Raw genomic sequence first — 24,173 nt, 5'->3', positions numbered from 1 at the left:
CGGACCCCTTCCAGCTGAGGCCGAACTGGCCTGCTCCTGATGCCTCCACCTAAAAGTCTGAGGAGGAATTTCTACAGCAGCAGCCACTTCTGTCTGATTCCTGCAAAGTGTCCAGGCCTACTCCTACCCAGGAGGTTTGGCCTCAACTGCGGGCACCAACTACTGTACCTAGGCCTACTCCCGGCGCAGAGGTTTGGACTGCCCACCAGGTACCAACAAAAGTGCTGTGGCCCACTCCCGATGAGGAGGTGGGGCCGAATCAATCAGCACCAACCATTTGTCTTAACCCTACAGTGTCACACTCTACCCTCACTAATGTGGTATGGGAAAGCCACATCAATTCTTTGCCTGTTGGTGATCTTGAGAGAGGTAGAGGCTCTAGGAGAGGAGCAGGACGTCATTGCAAGAGTTTCGTCTAAAGTGTGACACTTATCTTTTCTTCAAGTTTTGTCTTCACAGACTTTGCTGCAACATTTAAGAAGTGTGCCTAGCAGGACTATGCTAAGACTGTTCCAGTTGAAACGTAACCATCAAGCTTTTGTGCCTGGTCCTTAGACCAAGAGACTCCTAGCTGTAAGAGATTCGTAAGTGTGTGCCCGGCTAAACAGTACTAGCCGTGATCTGTGGACTCTTAGTGCAGGTGGACTGCTGATCCTTGCACGCTTGTTTATGTGTAAATACCTCGGACCCCTAGTGCAGGTGGACTGCTGATGGTTGCACGTCTGTTTACGTGTAAATATCTCAATAGTAACGTAATATTCTTTTGCTCAAATTGCACTTATCAGGTGAATGCACCTGAACCCTGTTGGAGTGTCTAATAAATGTTTATGCTAAGGTAACTAAATGTAAATGGTTATTGTACATGGAAAAAATCTGCTTTATGCACGTGTACACAAAAGTAAAAAAAAATGTAAATAATAGGTGTTGTAGTAGTTGCTAGAAGGTGGCTCTCTCAGCTCCTCTGAGAGTAACATTTCCATCACCCATCACTAACACCATCTCAAAGGTCTACACAAGGGAAGCTACCCTTAAGGTACCAAGACTGACCTTTCAAGTATTACTGTACACATAGTACCTCAAACTAATCACTCAAGTGTACTTACCTCACTTAAACTTAGTACACCAAACAACAAAAATATCTCACACTCAAGTAAACGCTTTAGGAATTGTTGCCTATGTCATTTCCAATTCCTGCCACTGTTATGTACACTAACTGTTCTCTTCTTTCTCTTACGTGTGCGAGATGCCCTGTCCGGCCAGTAGGTGCTCTTGCGAGCTAAAAATAATGCACGTAGTCCAAAGGTAACCTAGGTAAGGTTTATCTGTTGTGTTCAAGGGATAAGAGCGTGTAGCCAATGAACCCTAGTAGCTAGTGTATTGGTAGATAGCCTCAGGCAAGCCAGTAAAACCCTCAGGGTACTAAACAGGTAACTAATATGGCAAAAATGTCTAGTGAGATTAAAAAATGTCTAGTGAGATTCAAAAATGTCTAGTGAGATTCAGAAATGTTAAGTAGGATGTATCTCATGTAAATAATATCATCCTGTTACTAAATTCATGAACCAAGTAATCCTGTTCATGAGTTTACCCGTGCATATGTATGTACCTCAAAAAAGTTAAATAGCTTTGTAGTGTTATACAGCCTGATTAATGGACATTTGAAAAGTTATGCCCAGGACTGTTATAACCTTCACTTCGTCCCTCTGTCTTAGGGGACAGAAGTCGAGGCCGTCTTATTTTAAGTAAGGGGGTTTGTGGTGTCCCGGTACCGTATTGCATACCGTACCTTGTATGGTGGTCCCCAAAGTCAGAGTTACTACATTCAGGTAGGGTCCCCCAGGTGGGACAGCCCCTAGTCACCTCCTTCTACTCTAATTCTATAATGTTTTTATGTACATATTTAATAATGTATATTTAATATAATGTATAGTATGCTTACCTTGTTAACGTCGCAGGACCTTCGGTCATGTGACCATGTTAATTCCTCTATGGCATGTTAGAGGACCTTTGGAGGTCCTTGGGTCACATGCTACCCATAATTCTATGTGAAGGTGATTGACAGAAGTATTGGACCAATTAGCTCTAGTCCAGCCCCTGCCCATATAAGGGAGCTGTAGCCAATTATCGCTCTCTTGGGTTGCTGCTCTCGTGGATGCCGGACTAGCAGGACAGATCTGCGCAACTTTCAAAGACACGCTAGGCCAGAAAACCTACCGGCCTCAGCCTAAACTAAACCGTGAGTTCTAAACTAATCCCCGCTAAAGCTAGCGTGACTACTGGACAGAAACTAAATCCCCTAAATCCAGTGGAACAGCGCATATCAGTCTAAGGACTCTAAAACGCTTAAAGGGGTACTCCGGTGCTTAGACATCTTATCCCCTATCCAAAGGATAGGGGATGAGATGCCTGATCGCGGGAGTCCCTCCGCTGGGGACCCCCGTGATCGTGCACGCAGCACCCCGTTTGTAATCAGTCCCCGGAGCGTGTTCGCTCCGGGACTTATTACCGGCAACTACAGGGCGGGCGGCTTGTGACGTCATGCCCCCGCCCCCGTGTGATGTCACGCTCCGCCCCTCAATGCAAGCCTACGGGAGGGGGCGTGATAGCTGTCACGCCCCCTCCCGTAGGCTTGCACTGAGGAGCGGAGCATGACATCACACGGGGGCGGGGGCGAACATGCTCCGGGGACTGATTACAAACCGGGTGCCGTGTGCAAGATCACGGGGGTCCCCAGCGGCGGGACTCCCGCGATCAGGCATCTTATCCCCTATCCTTTGGATAGGGGATAAGATGTCTAAGCACCGGAGTACCCCTTTAAGGTCCCAACCTTTGTCAATCTCCAAGAGACTTTGCATGTATAGAGACCGATTATGAAGCTTGCATAAAATCTTCAGTAAAGTTCCAACTGTTCTCAGCAAAATCTCCGGTTGTGGACATTCAATTGTTCTATACCTCCCTATCGCTCTTGGGAAGGGTGGCAGTAGGACAAGCATTACAGAGGAGCCCTCACCCTGGCATCACAAATAGAAAGGGTTAACCAGACACCCTTCAGTCACCGCACAGCTACACCCCATATACCCTACTCCCCCAGGCTATCACATAGCCATTTATTATACCTCCCTATCGTTCTTGGGACGGGTGGCGATAGGACAAGCATTACAGAGGAGCCCTCACCCTGGCGTCACAAATAGAAAGGGTTAACCAAACACCATTCAGTCACCGCACAGCTACACCCCATATACCCTACTCCCCCAGGCTATCACATAGCCATTTATTATACCTCCCTATCGTTCTTGGGACGGGTGGCGATAGGACAAGCATATACAGAGGAGCCCCCACCCTGGCGTTCTGAGTGATAAGGGTTAAAAAAGCACCCTTTAGTTACCGCACAGCTACACCCCATATACCCTACATCCCCAGGCTACCACACTTATTGTTGAGGTTGCTGCATCTAAGGTAGGGGTGGGAGCATTGCTCTAACAGAGTCCATCTACTTACAGGCTAGAATTACACTTAGGTTTTGTTCTGGCCAGAAAAAACACCTGAAAAACTGCCACTGATTTTTTTCACACTACGTACTGTCAACACTACAATTCCCAGCATGTCCTGACAGTGAAAACATGCTGGGAGTTGTAGTGTTGACTCTACGCAGCGTGAAGCGATGCAGAGGTGAGCAAGGCTAAGGTGCTCACAGCCGCGGTGATGGCGGGTGGCTGGAGGGTGCGGGGGATATTGTAAAGAAAAGTATACGGCAACTTCTATGATAAGTTCCTATTAGCCTCTGGATACCCTCATTGGTCCCCATTGATTGACTAATGAGGGCTTCTGGTGGGAAGTATGAACTTACAGCACTGTATATTTCCCATCAGAAGCCCTCATTAGTCAATCTGAGGCAACCAATGAGGGCTTCTTCTGGAAAATATGATTTTACTGAATAGTGAATTTAGCTTAGGACCATCCCAGGCCGGCTGGGGAGCGGAGCGGCATGCTGCTGACTTCCCCGGCTTTTAAGTTACGATGGCAGTGGGTCTCAGGAGTGATACCCAGTGCCATTGGTCCCTCAGCACCTTTACTACTACTCCCATTATGGAACAGAGTCTGTTCCATGATGGTAATAGCGCAGCACTGAGTAAAATATATGTTCCCTGCTTTCAAATTTAAAAAATTGATTAAGAAAATTTAAAATGTGTTCCCTGCAATTAAAGCATCCCTTTTGTATAATTTTTTTTTTATTGGTATCCTACGAAATTCTATAAAAATAAGATGTCCATCCCTTTTCCCCCAAAAAATCTCCATAGTTTCAACATGATATCGTTTTTGAAAATCGCCCAGTGAGCCCAAAAAAGCCTAAAACGCCAAAAGGATTAAAACAAGGCCAGCTGAAAAACGCCAAGTGCATATGGCATTTTGCAGTTTCCTATTGGCTTGGGCCATTTTTGCCAAAAAAATAAATAAATAACCTTAGTGAAATTCTAACCTCACTGATCTTCAGCAGTGGGCAAGGCTATCCTGCCCTCATCAAATTTCAACTTATCCAGGTCGGTTTAATAAGGGTCCTCATAAAACGGACGGTACTGTAAGAAGTAGCGGCCTCAATCTCCACTGTACTGCAGCACCGATGGCATCGCTCTGTTGTTATGGCTGCCAACCCTGGTTATCCTATCAGGCAAGCTGGATGCTGGGTTAATCAAGCTTGATGCCAATGTTCCACGCTGTCTGACACTGCCAGATTTAAAGGGGCTTTCCAGCACTTTTTGACTGATCTACAGCAAATAATAATAATCATTTTATTTATATAGTGCCAATAGATTCCTGTTCCAGGTGGTAGTGGATCCTCTGGACCTGTGTGGAAGATGACGTGAGCCGTACCAGGGAGTGGAGTCTAAGGTGCCGCTGATTTCCACCAGAGCCCGCCACAAAGTTTGATGGTCTTGCTGCGGCAGGCGGCTCCCAGTTCGCTACCCCTGTCACGACTCAACCACACAGGCTGCTAGGTGTATCTTGACTCAGGAGAGATGACACATGGAGAGGCTGGCAGGAAGGCAGGACAGGCTGTACAGAAGCGCAGTCAGGATGTAGAAAGGTCAGTACGCTGGCGGCACAGGAGCATAGTCAGGTCACAAGTGGAGTAGTCAGGAACACAGAAAAGCAAACACAATGACTGTTTTCTATGAGGCACTAGGCGCAAAGATCCGGCAAGGGGGTGTGGGAGGTGATCACACTTATAGACAAGGCACAGGTGAAAGCAACAATCAAGGGTGCACTGACCCTTTAAATCTTAAAGCATCAGCGCATGCGCCCTAGGAGGCGGGGACATGCGCTCTGGCAATGCGAGACTACAAGAGGAACAGCAGATAGGGAATGTGAGTGACGATCCAAGATTCGCATGTGTGCGAGTCCCGCGATGCAAATCCCGGGCCTGCCAGAAGAAGCGGTCAGAGCAGGGGAGCGCTCACGGCCAGCGTGTCCGGCCAGAGCACTAGATGTAACAATTCCGCAGCACTTTACAATTTTGGGGTACAAATAAAGACAAGTATCAGACATAATATTACACACTAACTATTCAAACAGAAGGAGTGAGGGCCCTGCTCGTGAGAGATTACAGACTACGAGAAATGGGGTTGAGACAGAAGGCATAAAGGGCTTTATTAATACAATGGTCCAGTCATATTTTATGAATAAAAAGGTTACATACAGAAGAGTGAACCTGTCACTATCTCATCTCTGAAGGTCTAAGGTACACAGAGAATAGGGGAAGACATATATGACGCTTTTGATATCTCCACGTCCTAGGTGTCTCAAAAGGGGCAAAGTGGTTGTAATGGAAGCCAACTAGGGAATGTTATAGGCTTGCTTGAAGAGATGTGTCCTTAGGCCACGTTTAAAACTGTGGATGTTGTGGCTGAGTCTGAGGGATCGAGGCATCGCATTCCATATTAACTTGCAGATAACATCCAATTAATAGCTGACTGGTGTGGTGCTGACACCCAGAACCCCAGCCGATCAGCTGTACGTTGCCCCGCAATATACAGTTAATGGGACCAGAAGCCCTGTGGCATTCATTGTATAGTGGCAGTGCTGGGTAACTGCAGCTCAGTTCCCATTGAAGTGAATGGTAGACAAACAGGGCTCAAGTCCTGCAGGAACGCGCAGGAACTGAGTTCCTGCACTTTTTCCACAGCAGAAATACCATTCCCATTAGCAGGAGTCCTGCAGGACCAGCCCTTGAGTAGAAATCTTGGCTGAGTTCCCACACATTTTTCCCAGGTCCTGATCCCTGGAGACAAGCTATAGTTGACTGGGGCCACCATTAGACAATGAATGGCACAGGGCTTCACTGTATAGTGTGGGGAATCAAACAGCTGACTGGTGGGGGTACCGGGTGTTGGCACCCCGCTGATCAGTGCTTGATGTTTATTTACCAAATCTAATGGTAGCAAGATTTTACTCAAGATCAGCATGTGAGAGATCGGTCTCTGTAAATTCCCTCCTTTGTTCATGGCAGCCAGGGTCCTTCTGAAAAACTCTTAGGCAGCCATGATATTGCTCCTCTAGTGTGGTAGATTGTCAACTTTTATAAAGGTTGAGATTACATTTTACAAAAAAATTCAATGGATATAACCTACAACACCATCTTGTGGTGATTTTAATTCTTGCAAGAGAAAAGTTAGTTTAAAAGAAAAAAAAGAGCACTACAAAATCTCTACACTGAAGTAAAACATACAAGGACAAAACCTACCTTGGTCTACCCAAATTATAACAATTCTGCAAGTCCCAGAATTGTACTCAACTTCATTAGGATATATATATATAAAATTTGCCTTAGGCAATTAAAGACCTATAATTCCAATTGGCAAACCAGCCAATTGCTAAGATCATAAGTATTGTGCATTAGGATATACAGTGATCCCCCGACCTACGATGGCCTCTCAGAGGCCATCACATGTTGAAGGCGGCATCAACATACAATGCTTTTTTATATCGGGGCCATCGCATAAACGGCTATCCGGCAGCGCAGACTGCTTCATCTGCTGCCGAGTAACCGTTTAAGGTGCCCCGTTTGGTCCGGTGAGTGTCATTCACCTGTCCCCGGCGTTCCGGACCGCCCTCTTCGGGCTCCGTTGCATGGCCGTCGCTCTCCTTCGTCGTTATCACGTCGCCGCGCACGCCGTCCCATCATCCAATAGGAGCGGTGTGTGTAGCGACGTGATGACGGCGATGGAGAGCGACAATCCTGGCCAGCAGTGATGGTCCGGAGCAGCGAAGACACCCCAGGGATGCGGCGACAGTGATGGAGGGCGACATCCTGGCCAGCGGTGACGGTCCGGAGCAGCGAGGACAGAAGGGACTGGAGCTGCTGTCAGAACGACAGATAGACACACCTGTTACATAAACACTGTTAGTTATTTGTTACCTGTAGATAGATAAGACATTGGGAGCTCAGCCTCCCCTCTCGTGTTGAATGACATCTGCACAGGTCACAGGGCATGCTTACGAGCCTGCCCCAGACAAAGAATAGTGTCTGGAGATGTTTATTCTATGTCCATGGGGCTTGCTGTAAAGTGTAAGGAGATATGATCTTATCTAGGTACCCCTGGTACCGAAATTCGGTGGTTAGCTTGATTTAAGTCTTTATCTGGATCCAGGAGAATGAATCTACCAGAAATAACACGTAACAACAGTTTGTCCGATCAAATTAATTCTAGTTTATTCAGCAGTATGTAAGCACATATTAAAGGGGGGTTGCACCCCTCCTGCTATCAATCAAATATTTGGTAAAATCTCTAGCCTATAATATTAGGTATACAGAGGTTTCTGGAAGAATTCATGGGAGAGACAGATGATTGTAATAGACATAACACTTGTAGAATAGGAACATGGTTAACCCCTTAAGGACGCAGCCCTTTTTCACCTTAAGGACTGAGCCCTTTTTCGCAATTCTGACCACCGTCACTTTACGAATTAATAACGTGAAAACGCTTTTACCGAATAATCTGATTCTGAGATTGTTTTTTCGGGACATATTCTACTTTATTTTGGCGCTAAATTTTCGGCGTTACTTGCATCCTTTTTTGGTGAAAAATCCCCAAATTTCATGAAAATTTTGAAAATTTTGCATTTCTCTAACTTTGAAGTAAGCTCTCTACTTTTAAGGAAAATGAATATTCACAATAAATTTTATTTTTCTTCACAAATACAATATGTCCATTTTATGTTGGCATAATAAAATGGACATATTTTTGCTTTTTGAAAAAATTAGAGGGCTTCAAAGTAGAGCAGCAATTTTCAAAAAATTTCATGAAAATTGCTAAATCTGAAGGGACAGATGTTACAGAACTACAACTCCCAGCATGCCTGGGCAGTCGAGGCATGCTGAGAGTTGTAGTTTCGCAACATCTGGAGGGCTACAGTTTGGGCACCACTGTAACAGTGGTCTCCAAACTGTGACCCTCCAGATGTTGCAAAACTACAACTCCCAGCATGCCCAGACAGCCGATCACACCCTATCGGTCCAGCTAAGACGCTAGAAAGAGTGTGATGGTGCAAGGGTTATGGCCACCAGACCTCTGGGTATCCACTACTAGTCCCAGCAAGTCACCAAATTAACCCTTAGATAAACGTGTTTCCACCAGAGCTGCCTTCAGAAAGGTGAGCTCATACATTTAGAGATCAAAGACCAGAGCTGATTAATTAAACATTTAATCTGATAAAAGGTATCACAGTGCTATATATATATATATATATATATATATATATATATATATATAAAATACAGGAACAAATTACATACAGGTACAAAAATATATAAAAGAGTTTTGCAAGACAAGTTCAGAAAACAAAAGATGAAGTTCTTACAGCATGATGATATAGCAGTCCATGAGAGTGAGTTCCAGCTGTTCTTAGGATGGTCTTGCAGCTTGTTGCACAGCATTGAACACCCTACTTTGAGTCTAGCATTGTTTTAAATATCATATCTGCTTTCTTGGGAGGGAGACTCCATCCCCCCCTCCCCTCTGATCCCACCAGGGGGCATCTTTGTCCCTGGCCCTCTTATCTGGTTGATTATATGATGGGACCAGAGTGCATGACTTCCTGCTGCTTCAAAAGAGCCTTTGACTTCAAAGGAGATGTAAACAAACAGCCAGACCCCCAATAAAATGCAATACACAAACCCACAGTCTGAATGACCTCCACCCCCAGGTCTTGGATAATACCTCACACACAGTTATAATTTATAATACACATATAGGATTTTAATAATCAGGCCTTGGGCCTGACAGACCCCTATTGTGTCTATGTATACATGTGGATCGAAGCTACCTGCTTTATCCTTTTTGTGGCAGAGTTTACGTGTTCTCCCCCTTCTGTGAATATGTGAATGTTTATAATGGCTTAACTAGAGCACACTCTCCTTTCCACTTGTCCTCTAGCTTGAACCTTATTTACCATCACCACAGATCCAGTATATTTATGGTAAAATTTAAAAATGTCATTACAAATGGCTCTGTAGATGGAAAAATAAAAAAGCATTATGGCTGTTAGAAGTAGCGCAGGAAAAAACAAAACAGCATAAATAAAAATGGGCTGTAGAATAAGGGTTAAGAAAATGACAATCAGGGAATAAAAACAGAATTAAAAAACAGAACATGTTTTAGTATCTGGCTCTAATCAGGAAATAAAATACTAGGTGACAAATCCCCTTTAACAGGACTGTTGGCTCATATACATACAGGCCCTGATTTATCAAAATGTGTTAAAGAAATACATGACAACCAATCACAGCCCAGCTTTCCCTTCACCAGAGCTCATTACGATATGAAGGTTGAGCTGTGATCGGTTGTTATGGGCAAAATCCCTCTAGTTTTTCTCTAACACATTTTGATAAATCAGGGCCTGTTCACACTTCAAGTGATCTACATTTCGGATATTCATAAGGATTCTGGCTGATATGTACATAGACCAGTGTTTCCCAACCAGGGTGCCTCCAGCTGTTGCAAAACTACAACACCCAGCATGCCCAGACAGCCGAAGGCTGACAGAATCACTGACATAGAAGCACTGACATTGACATACACTCACACTTCATTAGGTATACCTTTCTAGTGCCCTGTTGGACACCCTTTTTTGCTTTATTCTTGGTGAAAACCTTCCTCAAAGCTTTCGCTCCATATGGACATGATGACATCACACAGTTCCTCCATATGGACATGATGACATCACACAGTTCTTCCATATGGACATGATGACATCACACAGTTCCTCCATATGGACATGATGACATCACACAGTTCTTCCATATGGACATGATGACATCACACAGTTCTTCCATATAGACATGATGACATCACACAGTTCTTCCATATGGACATGATGACATCACACAGTTCTTCCATATAGACATGATGACATCACACAGTTCCTCCATATGGACATGATGACATCACACAGTTCTTCCATATAGACATGATGACATCACACAGTTCCTCCATATGGACATGATGACATCACACAGTTCCTCCATATGGACATGATGACATCACACAGTTCCTCCATATGGACATGATGACATCACACAGTTCTTCCATATGGACATGATGACATCACAGTTACTACATATTTGTCGGCTGCACATCCATGTGAGAATCTCCTGTACCACCACATCCCTGCGGAGATCTATTGGATGAGATCTGGTGACTGTAGAGGCCATTGGAGTCCAGTGACCTCATTGTCATGTATGAGATGATGTCATGTGACATGGGGCATTATCCTGCTGGAAATCGCCATCAGAAGATGTGTCCACTGTGGCCATAAAAGGATGGACATGGTCAGTAACTATACTCAGGTAATCTGTTGTGTTTAAAACGATGCTCATTTGGCACTACGGAGCTCCAAGAAAATGTCCCCCACACTATTATGCCCCCAGCAGCATGAACTGCTGATGCAAGGCAGGATGGATCCATGTTTTTATGTTGTTTACACCGAATTCTGACCATGTCATCTGAATGTCGCAACTGGAGTTGTGACTTGTCAGCACAGACAACGTTCTTCCAGTCTTCCATTGTTCAATTTTTGCGAATTGTAGCTTCAGTTTCCTGTTCTTAGCAGAGAGAAGTGGCATGTGTTCTTCTGCTGCTGTAGCCCATCTGCTTTAAGGTTTGACGTGTTGTGCGTTCAGAGATGGTATTCTGCATACCTTGGTTATAACTAGTGGATATTTTGCGTAAATATTGATTTTCATTTCCAGTCATCTATAACCAGTCTGCCCATTCTCCTCTGACGTCAACAAGTCATTTTCATCAACACACCTGCCATTCAATGGATATTTTCTCTTTTTCATTACCATTCTCTAAAAACCCTAGGGATGGTTGTGCATCAAAATCCAAGTAGATCAGCAGTTTCTGAAAAACTCAGACCAACAACCATGCTGTCCGTGTTAAAAGTCAATTAAAGGAAAACTGTCAGATATTTTCTCCCGCACTGTCCACAGGTACTGGTGGACAGTGCGGGAGACGCTGATTAAAACGAGCCCTACCTTACCCGGATCCGCCCGGCCATTCGCCCGCAATTGTAGTTTTATTCTATGTGTATATCTTGCTGTAACTGGCACGGGCGGGGCTTCTGCAGCTAACTGGCACTGACATCAGCGCCGCTTATGAATATTCATCCTCCCTCCCTCCCTCCAGTTAGGAACGGCGAAGAGAGGGAGAACTGGAGGGAGGGGGGGATGAATATTCATAAGCGGCGCTGACGTCAGTGCCAGTTAACCTGCAGAAGCCCCGCCCGTGCCAGTTACAGACAGATATACACATAGAATAAAACTACAATTGCGGGCGAATGGCCGGGCGGATCGAGGTAAGGTAGGGCTCGTTTTAATCAGCGTCTCCTGCACTATCCACCAGGACAGTGCGGGAAAAAAATATCTGACAGTTTTAATTTAAATCTCCTTTTGTTTATGGTTTCAACTTATGTATGTTGTCTTGACCTCGTCTACATGCCGAAATGCATTGAGTTGCCGCCACGTGATTGGCTATTGATAAACTTTTGTGTTAACAAGAATTGAAAGGGTGTACATAATAAAGTGGCCATTGTGTGCCTCTGCTGGTGCTACTGAGTAATGTTGGGTACGAATATTCGCATTTAGAATTTTCATAGCGAATATCGCAAATTTGCAAATATATTCAAAATCATGAATATTCGTTTTCTTTTTTCTTTTTTTCCCCAAAAACACATCACAATGATCATCATCCCTCCCTGCTTCCAGCTTGTGGTCTAAAGAAAGCTCTAATACTAGTTACTGTGTGAGACTGTGGAGCGCCAATACTTCGCTTATGCGCATATTCCTTCTTTTAGCTTGTGGGCCAATGAGAATGATGCAAATACACTTGTCAGAGGTTATCAACAACATCCCTAGCAACCAATAGGAAAGTTGTCCACCCCTTCACTGTTTTCTTCCTCAAATACGCGAAGACGTGCATTCGCGATTATGCAAATATGCAACGAACATGGCGAATATAGGACGAATATTCGTGAAATTTCACGAACTCAAATATGGCCAATGCCGCTCATCACTACTGAGTTCCATAGACTGACTCCAGGGCAGTGTTTCCCAACCAGTGTGCCTCCAGCTGTTGCAAAACTACAACTCCCAGCATGCCCGGACAGCCTTTGGCTGTCCGGGCATGCTGGGAGTTGTAGTTTTGCAACAGCTGGAGGCATACTGGTTGGGAAACACTGCCCTAGTGTAATAGTAATCTCAGTATATTCGGTCCATGTACGATGTCGGATTACTACGTCACGCTCTGTATACGTGTATGAGCGCCCCTAGCGGCCGCCGCTCTCCAGTCCTCAGCGCCAGAATCTATAATAGCTCCGCCCCTTTCACCTTCTAACGTGCGACCAACGAAATGAAAGCGTGACGTCACTAACAGTCGTCAGATCTCTTCCCTGCTAGGCGTGACGGTCCAGAAGAAGGGGCGGGGCTAGCGTCTCCCTACGTCACCGCGACTGGCCTCAGACAGTGGAGACCTGCGGAGCTTATTGTAGTGACAGCTGCGGGAGGACCCCGGTGGCGGCGGTGCGCTGGTGAGTGCGCTGTTTAGCGGGGGCGGAGTGGAGGGCTGCCCCGGGGACTTGTTATTGTGGATCTGCACTGACACACCGGTCCTTGTTATTGGTGGACGCGCGGTTGCACGTGCTGGGGGGCGTCACGTGACCTGCGTCTGGTTTACTGTACGTAACAGGGGTGTTTTGCTTGAGACATATAGACAATAGGGGAGATTGTTGCTGTAAACTGCTGCTCTGTCCCCCCCTTATCATAAACTCTTCCAGTCGGTTCCACATTTGTGTTTTATTAAAGGGATTGTTCATAGTGAAGCCCTCTGTCACGATGTGGCGATGGGCAACATATTAGTATGCGCTGGGTACATATAAGCAAACTGAAATGTGTTACAGGCCACAATGCAGCAAACTTTCACATTTTCAGTGTCAGATGATAGATTTAAAGATGTTTTTGAAAACTGTATACAACCGTATAGCAAACCGTATACATTGACGCCTCCCATACAAAAATGTGCACAACAAGATGTATTTGGTTGTGTACGTTTTTGTACATTCCCTGTGCTCAAAACTGTGGTGGTTTTGTTCACGGTTCTATCCTGTTTTTCGGCTCAACAGTGGTCTATAAAAACCACCCATGTATACTTTTTATAACATTGTAATAGGGATCGACCGATTATCGGTTTGGCCGATATTCACGATTTTTTACCTTATCGGTATTGGCAATCACCTTGCCGATAATGCCCCACCCCCCGGCCAGAGACGACCACCGCCGCTGCCCCATTGCCTCCCCATCCTCTGGCCACATACTGTCGCCGCTGCCCCATTGCCTCCCCATCCTCTGGCCACATACTGTCGCCGCTGCCCCATTGCCTCCCCATCCTCTGGCCACATACTGTCGCCGCTGCCCCATTGCCTCCCCATCCTCTGGCCACACACTGCCGCTGCCCCATTGCCTCCACATCCTCTGGCCACATACTGTCGCCGCTGCCCCATTGCCTCCCCATCCTCTGGCCACATACTGTCGCCGCTGCCCCATTGCCTCCCCATCCTCTGGCCACATACTGTCGCCGCTGCCCCATTGCCTCCCCATCCTCTGGCCACACACTGCCGCTGCCCCATTGCCTCCACATCCTCTGGCCACATACCATCGCCGCCGCTGCCCCATCGCCTCCCCCATCTCCCGTTTTTTAAGTACCTGTTCCCGGGGTCCGTTCTACTTCTGGCTCCAGCGGCGTCCTGCGCTATTGCTGTGCGCTGCGCAATGACGAGTGACGTACTCAACGCAACGTCACCGTCAGTGCGCACAGTGACAGCTCAGGACGCCACCGGAGCCAGAAGTAGCGTGGACCCCGGGAACAGGTAATTATAAAACTGGGGATGGGGGAGGCAATGGGGCAGCGGCGGTGGTTGGACTCAGGCCCGGCAGGGGGAGAGAAGCGGGCGGCGGTGGTCTCTGGCCAGAGGATAGGAGGAAGGGGGGGGGCAGCGGAGGTGGTGGTTGGACTTAGGAGGACCCCAGGACAGGCATGGGGAGAGAAGCGGGTGGCGGCGGTGGTCTCTGGGCCAGCAAAAGCTGCTGCAGTTCATTGATTTAGAATCTCCACCTGAAATTTTCCAGGCGGAGGTACTGAGGGTGGCCAGCACTGATTAGTTGGCGCTAGGACTGTGCAGAGATAGCCGTTGACAGCAATGTCTTCTGCCAAAAAAAATAAGTTAATTTGCCGTTAAACCCCTTAGTGCTCACTGTTCAGTAGAATCTCAGTGACAGTAATGGGACCCTGCTGCATCAGAATATTCACTGCATAGCAGTGGGCTGCAAACCCAGGTCTCCAGTGCTGCTCCTCAACCATAACTGCTGGGCTGATGACCCAAACGCGCACCATTCAGTTCGGGTCATCAGACCTAAGGTCAGGCCTTGCAGCCACAATATTGGCGCACACTGGCATCTGTAATACCCCCATGTTTAACCGGCATAGTGTTAACTAAGCTTGTATGAATACTTCTTTAAGGCATCCCTTACTTCTGGCATTCCGACAGTGTCCATGTCCCTACTGCTTGGTGATGTAGCCATACAGACACTAGCCGGGGCATATCATTGCTGCAGCCAGTGGTTGGCTAAGCGGGTACTCCCTGTCTGCAGAAAGTTCACCGGAAGCTCCTGAACAGTGGGTAGCTTGGAGAAATTTGAAATATCACTGGTGAAGGATGGGACTGTTAAGTATCTTACTTTTCTGTAAATAGGCACTGTCATTTAAAACAAACTTTGCATAGACCAATAGTTCAAGCGAATATTAGAAACTCTATAATATATCTTATTAAACAAAAATATTTATTTCTCCTGCTATTAACTCCCCCCTGCTCAGCTTTTTCCCTTTGCCCTGTGTTTGCCAAACAAGCCAGTACAAGTTTATTGATGGGGAGGAGGGAGCTCTGCCCACCAGCTCTGGGAGAACTATTGTTGAATCCTGCAAAGCAGATACCTGCTAAAAATACAATATAGAAGTAGGGCCGGGCGGTATGACCAAATATGTATATCACGGTGGTTCCACGGTATATAACGGTATTCCCCCCTCCCCAATTAATTATCAGCGCTGCGCTGTCCCCATCTACTACTCACATGTCACCCGCAAGCGCTGCCCTCCTCATCCTCCTTTGGTTGCGAGCCACCGGCGCTGACACACTATAGCTGTATCCCTATGCCCGGGCTGCAAAAGTTAAACAAAAATAAACTTTAACGCATGTTCCTACGTCGCCCTTACGCTCTTCCTGGGGATGTGAACGTCGGAGAGCAGTCAGCCTATCACCGGCCGCAGTGATGTTCCGCCTCGACCGGTGATAGGCTGAGCCCACTGTCATGTAAGAAGCCGGCTTCTTACATGACAGTGCGCTCAACCTATCACCGGCCGAGGCGGAACATCGCTGTGGCCGGTGATAGGCTGACGGCTCTCCGGCGTTCCATTCCCTCGGAAGCAGGTCCGGAACGGCTGGGAAGGTGAGTTAAAGTTTATTTTGTTTATCTTTTGCAGCCCGGGCATAGGGATACCGCACAGTATAGAGTGTCAGTGACGGCGGCCTGCAACAAACAGGAGGACAAGGAGGGCAGCGCTTGCGGGTGACATGTGAGTATTTACCCTGATGGGGACAGCACAGCGCTGGGCTGATAATTAATTGGGGGGGGGGCAGAACAGCGCTCGCGGGTCACATATGATTAGTTTCCTGATGTGGGGACAGCGCAGCGCTGGGCTGATAATTCATTCCCGATGGGGAGGGGTCAAACCAGTATTGTGGTATGGGGAAAAATTAATATCGTGCAGCACAAAAAATTTAGTATTCGGTATGAACTGGTATACCGCCCAGCCCTATATTCAAGTAATATAATGGCCAGAAATAGAGCTGCTCCTCATGTACTCACAGCCCATGGAGCCCCTTTAGATACCTACAAGCAGTGCCCAGCTGAGCATTGCATTCCCCCACTTGTTGCATAATACAGGAACCCATCTTGTATAACCAGCCAGGGAGTGGGGCACTAGGCTGCGTACTTCTGCCACCTCTCTAGAGAGCAGTCCAGATGTGAACACCCAGACTCCGACAATCAAAACTTTTGATGTGACGTGTCAAACATTTTATAAAATGACCCCTCCTTTGTGCGTGTTCAGTAACATTGCATGTCTTCACGTGTTTCTATTTTCAGGTGGTGTTTGCAGGCACATCTTTGAACTTTGGAAGTCGCGTTTCTCTTGGACGTCTTCCTGTGTGTAGTCTAACTGGTCATTTCAGGAAGGAAGACAAAATTCTAGAAGGTGGTCTCGCTAAAGATTGCTGAAAAGTTATATGTAGGATATCCTGTGTCAGAGGAAATGTGCTTAAATACTGTTTATCTGTGGTGTAGAAAACACCTTAAATCTAATGCAAATGTTGAGTAAGCCACATGGTATAATCCATAAGACTGGACAAGACTCGGGGGGGGGTTAGATGTTTAAGGGAAGATGCGGTCCAGGGTGCGTACTGATACACAAAGATAGCAGGGGCAGCAACAATAAGCCTTTTCTTCGTAAAGAAACACTCAGGTTATAGCTCGTACTATCTAGGCTCTGTTATTGTGCTAAAGCGTAGTCTGCTGTGATTATCCCATACAGTGAACAAATAAGTAAATATTCAGTCCTATCCATGTGTGAATTTGGTATTGATATTGAAGTTGTTACTGACATTTTTTCTTATTTTTTTTCTTCTAGGAGCCTGTGGCTGGGAGATTCTGACATCAATGTGGCTTGTTGAATAACTGCAATACATATGAGTGTCAGTGAAAAACAGGTAGAAAACTGAACAGGTGGAGTCATGTTGTAAGATGCCATGCGGGCATGTATCTATTACAATTAGAAGTTGCCATCTAGCACAGAGCGGTTTGGAGTCTTCAGGTGCCTTCGATATTGTGTGTGGTTCCACAATTTCTAGTAACTTTTACTGGTACAAATAAGGGAGATCTGGTTGATCTGTTGTATTTTAATGGGATCCCCACCACCGATCACAAAAACAGTGGTCCATTGTCCTTCGGGTGATGTCCTTCGTTCTTGTGATGACTGGGGATCCCAGAGGTCAGACCATTTTTGTTGTCCTTTATCCTGTGCTTAGGGGAGAACCAATTTTGCATCATGGCGTTTTTTTTGGGCCAACAAAACGCTGCGGCCAGATGTTAGCTGTAAATCAATGACAGATCGCAAAATAATTTTTCCACTTGCCGTTTTTCAGTTTGGCGTTTTTTTTTTATCCAAAATTTTTATAAATTTTTAAACAGGGATCAATTTTAACTTTGGCGCCATGTGGGTTTTAACTTTGGCGTTTTTTCAGGTGGTTTTTATTCTCTTTTGGACTTTAGCGATCCAAAAAAGTGATGGAGATACATTTATTTTTTTTAAATAAAATTTCGTAGGGTACCATTAAAAAAGATACAGTAGTGATGGAAAAAATTGTATTTAACGAAATTTATCTTTTTTATAACAAAATTTTTATAAATTTTTAAACAGGGATCAATTTATGTGGGCGGGCAGGGCACTAAAAATGTAGCCGACAATAACAAAAATGTAGTGTGTGTTTGTTTTTCTCTTTTTATTCTTAATTTTTTAGGTGGTACTACTACTCCCAGCATGGAACACACATTGTTCCATGATGGGAGTAGTAGTACCTGTACTAATTGACCGCCCCGGGTCCGTTGCGATCCTCCTGTATAATGTATAGATGCGGGCGGCCACTCTTCTATGGTCCCCTGCACTGCTGTATATATACACCTATTCATATTTCCCACAGAGAGCTGTGATTGGCCAGATGGTTCCAGCCAATCACGGCTCTCTGTGGGAAATATGAATAGGTGTGTATATATAAGTCAGTGCAGGGGACCATAGAAGAGCGGCCGCCCGCATCTATACATTATACAGAAGGATCGCAGCGGGTGTCAGAAGTGACATCCGCTGTGATCTTTCCTTTAAAGGAGATGTCAAGTGCAGACTTTTTCTATTCCGTCCTGCCTGGGCTGCAAAAAAAAGACAAAACAAACTTTCACTTGACTCCATATGTTGCCGGGCTGTTTACTTCCTACTTCCTTTAGCCCGGTACGTCACTCGGCACTTCAGCCTATCACCAACCGAGGCGGGACATTGCTGAGGCCGGTGATAGGCTGACGCGCCGTGTGAGGTACCGAGCTAAAGGAAGTAGGAAGCAGACAGCTCGGCCGACCGATCAGCTGTTGCGGAGCTCTGGGGCAACATATGGAGGTAAGTGAAAGCTTGTTTTGTCTTTTTTTGCAGCCTTGGCAGGACAGAATATAAAAAGTCTGCGCCAGACATCTCCTTTTAACTGCAGGTACTACAGCTCCCAACATGGAGCAGAGTGTGCTCCATGATAGGAGTAGTAGTACCTGCAGCTAAAGACCGATCACAGCTGGTATCACTCCTGACATCTTCTGTGATCGTCCTTTCTATTGCAGAGATGTGGAGCGGCTCTATACAGCGCTCACATCTCTGCTCTGTACTCCGGCCAGTGATGTGAATAGAACATCACTCATTCATATTTCCCACCCAGAGCTGTGATTGGCTGCAACCATCCGGCCAATAACCACTCTGGGTGGAAAATATGAATGAGTGATGTTCTATTCACATCACTGGCCGGAGTACAGAGCAGAGATGTGAGCGAGCGCTGTATAGAGCCGCTCCGCATCTCTGCTATATTATGGACGATTGCTTCGGGCGATAAGTCCATTAGTACAGGTACTACTACTCCCATCATGGAACAGTCTATTCCATGCTGGGAATAGTAGTACTACCTAAGAAATAGAGGGAAAAAAAGTGAAATACACACTTTATTAAAAATAAAAATTTCTCTATCGGCTCCATTGGGGGACACAGACCATGGGTGTATACTGCTGTCTCTAGGAGGCTCGACACTATGGCAACAAGAGAAGTTGGCTCCTCCCAGCAGGGTATACCCGCCCTCAGGCACCAGAGGTAATCAGTTTTAGCTTAGTGTCTGAAGGAGGTGGACATAGTCTGGAATTCTCCAGACCAGGTCTTATGTTTTATTATTTTCCTAGTTAGGGATGTGTTAGTTTTTTATTCCTTTTTCTTTCATGTTTTCAGGTGGGGATTCAGGAACTGCGGCTCACTGTCTCCCCATTGCGATTGAGGGGGCACAGACATTGCAGATATGTGCTGTTAACCCCCTCTCGCCAACGGTCAGTGCCTGGGGTTTTGTACCTCATGGGTCTGGGTCCCCCTATTTCCCTGCTTGCCTCGCTCGCACATGGTAGCTCGGCGTGATGCAGGTGACAGAAAGCTGACTGAAGACCTCATAGAAGACTTCATTAGGTAAGTTCTTCTGACTGAGGTGAGTATATTCCCTTTCTCCCTTAGGTACAGCCTTGCAACCTCTGGAGACCTTCACTTTTTGCCCACTTTTTTTCAGGGGCTGGCCTGGACAGGGTTTTTTTCTATATTTATTGCTGGGGTGAGCAGGAGCATTTTTGGACTGAGGCACAGCTTTATTCATACTTTTCACTTTCCTGAACGATATGTGTGTGTGGTGTGTGTGTTTCTTTAAGCGGCTGACAGCTGCAGCATTTTTACTATGCGGGCGCATGAAGCGCCGGCTTACTTTCGCTTTCGGCAGCAGTCGGCTGTCGGCGGCGTCTCGCTCGCTTCCCCGTGAGCACATATGCGAATGACGTGTGCTCGGGGAGAGGTAGCGGGCGTGGGCGCCATTACTGACTTTCTTTTCAGAAGCTGAGGGCACTATAGCTCCGCCCCCTCTGTTGTCGGGGCTTCTAAGAGGCGCGAATTGGCCTCCAATCAGCACTGCGTTTGTGAGAGGCAGGGGCCCTGCCTCCTTCGGCCTCCCCCTCTTCCAGGGCCGCCTCACGCGTTCCCATTCACATGGAGACCTTGTGGATGAAGTTTCCGATTCGACCTCTGATTCAGAGGACCACACGGATATGTCGGACATTGTGCACTCATTGGTCTCGGCCACAAGAGACACCTTCCATCTAGAGGACCCAGGAACTTCGGACGTGGCTCCAGAAGTTCCTTTAATCGTGCCCAACCTCCAGGGCTGCCTCACCTCGTTCCCATTCACCCGGAGAACTTGTGGATGAGTTTTCTGATTCGGCCTCCTACTCAGAGGACCACACCGATATGCCTGATGTGGTGTACTCATTGGTTTTGGCCATAAGAGACACCTTCCAGCTAAGGACCCAGGAACTTCGGACGTGGTCCAGAAGTTTCCTCTCATCGTGCCCGACCTCTTCCAGGGCTGCCTCACCTGGAGAACTTGCGGATGAGGTTTCTGATTCGGCCTCCGACTTAAAGGAACGCACGGATGCCTGATGTGGTGTACTCATTGGTTTCGGCCATAAGAGACACCTTCCATCTAAAGGACCCAGGAACTTCGGACGTGACTCCAGAAGTCTCCTTTTTTTTCGTGCCTGACCGGCACCCAAGACCTTCAGCTCTCACGCTGAATTTTACGCCCTGCTGGTATCCGCCTGGAGGCACCCTGACAAGAAGTTTCAGGAAACAGAAGGTTCAAGCGCGGTATCCCTTCGCCAAGGACCTCATTGCTCGGTGGACCTCCTCTCCAACTGTGGATCTGCCGGTCTCCCGCCTCTCTAAGGCGCCTACCTGGCCTTTTGGCTGATGCGGCTGCCTTCAAGGATCCAGCTGACATGAAGGTGGAGACTTTGGCAAAACTTTGCCTTTGAGACCGCAGGATCTTCCTGCTTTTGCTTCGGCCTGGGGGTCAAGGGCCCTTTCAGTGTGGTCTCCCATCTCCGCCAGGGTAGTCTTCAAGATCCCTCTGGAGGATTTATTTAATCTAGCTCCCGATGCTCCGCAGCTGGAGATTTTCTGTGTTCTGCTTCCATGCGCAGCCACTGTGCTGCCTTTGCCACAAGCTACCTGGTAGCCACCGTCCCTCCATGTGGCTTAAAGCCTGGAATGTGGACGCCGCCTTCAGGAAGTGAGGCGTCGGGTGGAAAAGCGTTCTTTATTACCTCTGGATAAGGCTCACAGAACCGATTTCCGTCGTAAGTCCTCCTTCGGGTTCTGCGGACCTTTGGTGGCACCAAAAAGGGTACCAACAAAGGGTCCAGCCGGGCGCCTTCACGGGAAGAGGGCTCTCTCCTTCTGGACCTGTCCCTCCCGGAGGTCGGCTATCTGTTCAGGCCGTTTTGCGGCCCCATCAGGCACCCGTAGGCCTTCCTCTATCTGATGGGTCTGATGGGACCTTTCTCGGGTGGTTGGTTGCCTCTTACTCTTCCGGAATGCCTGGACCACGCAAATTCATTGTCCCAGTTCCTTCAGGGGAACGTTTTCGAGGTTTATTCCAACCTCTTTGTGGTCCCCAAGAAAGGCGTTTCTGTTCGCCTAATCTTGGTTCTCGAGTATCTCAGCCAGCATCTTCTGCTTCCCATCCCGAATGGAGTCTCTCCGTTCGATGTTGGTGTCCCTGGTTCATGGGGAATTTTCGTTCCTCGGTGGACATCAAGGATGCCTGCCTCCACATCTCATTGTTCCGGTCATCAGCGGTACCTCCGCTTTGCAGTTCCGGATGGTCATTTTCTATTGTAGCTCTCCATTTCGGTCTGACCACTTCTCCACGGACCTTTAACAAAGTCCCAGCGCCTGTGATAGCCCCTTTTAAGGACAACAGTTGTTTCCGTGATTCCTTACTTGGACGACCTCCTGATCGGAGCTCCAACCAGGGCCCAGATCCTGGAGTCTCTTAGTCTCAACCTCCAGACCTTGTCTCTCTTCGGTTGGATGGTCAATCGGGACAAGTCCAACCGATCTCCTGGGGCTCCAGTTCGACTCGGCCTCTGCCCGCTTTCAACTCTGCTGACCAATCGACTGACTCTCTTATCAAGAGTCCGATGACTTCGGCACCCTGCTCCAGTTTCCATTCGCTTTTGCATGGATGTCCTGGGTCGGTTAATGGCGGCCGTGGAGGCCGTGCCATTTGCCCAGTTTCATCACCAACCTCTTCAATTGGTGATTCTCTTCCGGTGGGACAGGTCTCCATTGTCACTGGACAGTCTTGTCGGTCCCTTCTATGGTGGCTTCGTTTCCCCCCTGCTTTTTCGGGGGCGCTCCTTCCGGCCCCTCCCTGCCAGTCTGTTGGGCTGGGGAGGTGTTTTCAAGGACCGGCTGGTCTGGGGCCTTGGTCCCTCGAGAAGCCCTTTTCCCCTTCAACATGTTGGAGCCTAGGGCAATCCTTTCTTTGCTTGCTTCTTGGGAAATTCCCTTCTGGGCGGAACTCAGGTTTCCGGCCATCTCAGCGCTTTTCATTCAGGGCGTCTCTGGGATGTGGTCTTTCTCAGCCGGTCCTCAGCCGTCCAAGGCGAGTGGTCCCTACATCCGGAGGTGTTTGCAGTGATCTTCAACCTCTGGGGCGCTCCAGGCGTGGACCTCTGCACGTCCCACCACAACCAAGAGTTCCTCTTTCTTGGTCGGTCTTTGCCATACCTTATCTGTTTCCTCCCCTTCCTCTTTTCGGGGTCCTGAGGAAACTCACAGAGGGCGTTCCCACCATTCTCGTGGCCCAGACTGGCCCCGGCGGGCGTGGTACGTCATCGTGGTCAGGCTCCTGAACTACTTACCTCTTCCCTATCGTCCAGACCTCCTATATCAGGTCTCCTGTGCCACCCCTATTTACGGTCTCTGCTTTTGATGGCGTGGCGGTTGAGACAGCGGTTCTGAGGACTCGCGGTTTCTCTTCCCAAGTGGTTCGCACCATGCTGAGGGCTCACGAGCCTTCCTCTGCAAAGACTTACCACCATACCTGGCGGTCTTATTTCTGTTGGTGTGAAACTCAACGTTTTTCTCCGGTCGTGATTGGCTTTCAGCTCCCTTAGGGGTTCGGCCGTTTCCATTCTTTTTCAACGTTCTTTGGCGTTCAATTATCATGTCCGAACCTAGTTCAGGGAGTGGCACAAGCTGCCCCTCCTTATCATTCCCCTTCTTTCCCTTGGGACTTACACTTGGTCTAAGGTACACTGCAAGGCGCCCCTTTTGACCCTCTCAGGGACATTTCTCTTCGCCTCCTTCCCCAGAAGGTGGCGCTCCTTATTGCTCTTACCTCTGTTAGGAGGGTGTCAGAGCTGGTAGCTCTCTACTAGGGATCGACCGATTATCGGTATGGCCGATATTATCGGCCAATAATCACGATTTTGGGCATTATCGGTAGTATCGGCAATTACCTTGCCGATAATGCACTGCGAGCGACCGACGCACCGCGACCGCCCCCCGACCCGCCGCACCGCATCGCACCCCCCACCGCCCCGGCCCCATTGCCTCTCCCATCGCCGGTTTTATAATTACCTCTTCCCGGGGCCCACGCTACTTCTTGCTCTTGCTGCGTCCTGCGTTACGCTGTGCGCAATGACGAGTGACGTGCGCGACGTGACGTCACCGTCAGTGCGCACAGTGACAGCTCAGGAGGACGCCACCGGAGCCAGATGTAGAGTGGACCCCGGGAACAGGTAATTATAAAACCGGGGGGGGGGCGGTTGCGGTGCGGTGTGGTGGCGTTGATAGGACTCAGGACCCCCGGACAGGCAGGGGGAGAGAAGCGGG

At 47.7% G+C, this 24,173-nt stretch overlaps 1 protein-coding gene across 4 annotated transcripts in view; it reads left to right on the top strand.

The window, feature by feature from the left end:
* Window positions 1-12,873: 12,873 nt before the first annotated feature.
* The window catches only part of RCBTB2 (RCC1 and BTB domain containing protein 2), a 53,737-nt gene continuing 42,437 nt past the window's right edge, over window positions 12,874-24,173 (top strand). The window contains exons 1-3 of one of the 4 annotated variants that reach the window (XM_056562112.1): window positions 12,874-13,083; window positions 16,751-16,859; window positions 17,292-17,370. The gene's annotated coding sequence lies outside the window, so the exon portion shown is untranslated. Of the gene's footprint in view, window positions 13,084-13,204; window positions 13,231-16,750; window positions 16,860-17,291; window positions 17,371-24,173 lie in introns of those variants that run through there. The other 3 variants (XM_056562109.1, XM_056562110.1, XM_056562111.1) reach the window with 3 other exon arrangements.

This window comes from Hyla sarda, chromosome 2, assembly GCF_029499605.1.
Source record: "Hyla sarda isolate aHylSar1 chromosome 2, aHylSar1.hap1, whole genome shotgun sequence".
NCBI classification, from domain to species: Eukaryota; Metazoa; Chordata; class Amphibia; order Anura; family Hylidae; genus Hyla; species Hyla sarda.
The sequence above is the reverse complement of the archived record's forward strand: the minus strand, read 5'-3'. Positions and strand labels throughout refer to the sequence as shown.